This window comes from Agrilus planipennis, unplaced genomic scaffold, assembly GCF_000699045.2.
Source record: "Agrilus planipennis isolate EAB-ADULT unplaced genomic scaffold, Apla_2.0 scaffold417, whole genome shotgun sequence".
NCBI classification, from domain to species: Eukaryota; Metazoa; Arthropoda; class Insecta; order Coleoptera; family Buprestidae; genus Agrilus; species Agrilus planipennis.
Window position 1 is genome coordinate 18,174 of NW_020439083.1, and position 2,131 is coordinate 20,304.

At 33.2% G+C, this 2,131-nt stretch overlaps 1 long non-coding RNA gene across 1 annotated transcript; it reads left to right on the top strand.

The window, feature by feature from the left end:
* Positions 1 to 239: 239 nt before the first annotated feature.
* Positions 240 to 515, top strand: LOC112905284. Its single transcript, XR_003231681.1, has 3 exons — positions 240 to 282; positions 336 to 448; positions 506 to 515. It is a non-coding gene; the product is annotated as an uncharacterized LOC112905284 (long non-coding RNA).
* Positions 516 to 2,131: the final 1,616 nt, after the last annotated feature.

A 2,131-nucleotide genomic window follows, 5' to 3' on the forward strand; every position in this document is an offset into this window, starting at 1 on the left:
AGTAGTTTCACAACTTGTAATATTTTAAAATTTTTGTGAAAAGTACTTTTACCTATCCTGAAAGTAAGTAATATATTAAGTACTTCAATCATGCTTTACAATAAGTAAAGAAAGGATGTTTTCTGCCCAACACAGAAAAACCGTGATGTACAGTCTACACTATTACGGGGTCAAATTAATTTGAAATGTTCTACGTAGATTATACAGTTCCTGCAGGAGTTAAAGGTCAAGATGCCGCTTTCCATTTTCCTGAAGTAACAGCGGTTCCAACGAAAGTGGCAGGTATTGTAATTTGTTGTTGTGAAACTTAAGTTCTAAAAAAAAATGTTTTGTAGAACTTCTTCTGGTAGAGGAATAGAAGCAGACGGAATTGCCCCATTAAAAGATGAAAAAGTACTGCATCCAGTGAAAACATATGACGGGAAAAGAAGAATTGTTTCAACTGCAGGTAGTTATGCAGATAACAGTTTCAAATATCCAAAACATATATAATTATTTGTTATAGAAAGTACACTCACAATGGACAATACAGAAGCTAGTATTTCTGCAGTTTCTGAATCGTTAGCACCCCCTGTAGAAGCAGGAAGCAGTACTAAATTAGGTAAAGAACAATTTCTTTGTTCATACAAATATACCTGTATTAGTATCTATATTTTAATTAATTGATGTTTGCTATTTACTCGTATATTGTGCTAATTATATTTATTACTGCATTTATACTTTGTTATTAAATTTGTTAATTTTATTTTTGTTTTTTTTTTCAATTTCCATTTAAAACAAAAAAAAATTAAATTTGGTGTAATTTTGAAATGCGCGCCTTTGGTTACGCTTCATAGTTTGATGTATAGATGGCAGTGAAATTCTTTGCCAATACCATTTATATATATATTCCAAGTATTGTCTACTAATGTGGGGTAAACTTAGATGTCACTACTATCGTCCATATCTCGAGAGTTTTACATCTATTTACCTAGTCTAGGTAGACTAGTCACGACCGACCGTATCTCAATGGAAACTTACAGTCCCCACTCGAATGTTTCCGAATACGTTTGTACAGTTTAGGTTTCGTTCATTCGACGTGATACCCGCTCAATTGGTTTTTTTTTATATAATGTACGTAGAATTGTTTCGATCATGGGAAAATATACATATGATTAGGTTTCTTTTTTATGTTAGGTTATTTGATAGATTACTCGGCGGCTATTTATTCGCCATTTTCGTGGGAAATTACACCTTAACAAAATGTAAGTGTAAGTTAGATTCAGGTGGGAAACAATTATCTCCCTCCCTTCCCTCCGAAATATTCGATAAAATTTTGGGTAGCACCATCGCTGAGCTTGCACGTCACCAATGCATGTAGGTACATCTCCAAACAGCTTGCCGTATTATTGCCTGTTTCATATATTATAGACCACCGCATATTTTTTTAACGTTCGAAAACTATGCTTCATTATCATTTCAGCGCCCAACATATATGTATATATATATTACGTGCCACCCTTCCCCTAGAAATATTCGATAAAATTTTGGTTAGCACCATCGCTGAGCTTGCATACGACCTAATTAGGTTATTTCAGCGCCCAAGATATACATATATATGTATATATATATAGAGTCCGTACTTTAGGCAAGGCGACACTAAAAACCGCAAGACTCCGCACCTTTTGCGCAGGCGCGAAATTGACTCCTGTCAAGAATGTCTATGAGAATCGTCTTGCCCCCGTTTTTCATATTTTTAAATCGTTCTAACCTCTAACTACATTTTTAACCGTCAATTGAATTCATGGTTAATCGTGTATGCTGATTTATTTCATTCGTTTTTGGATTTCCTTCATCTGCAGAATTGTGCACATGCAACAGTGTTTAATCTATGCATTAAACAAAGACTCATAATCATTGTTTAAAAAGCGAATTTATTCTGCTTTCTTAAAACAATTACTTATTTTTGTGTTTAGCTTATAAGTGGTGCTGGTGTAAATAGTGTCGAACAATTTAATGTATTTGTTTATATTATTAGGCAGACGTTTTTACGTTATATCTGTTATATTATATTAATCATTTTCAAAATCAGAAAAATATAAATAACAAAGAAGTACATCAAGACCGTGAAACGCAATTGAAGATAGCAATG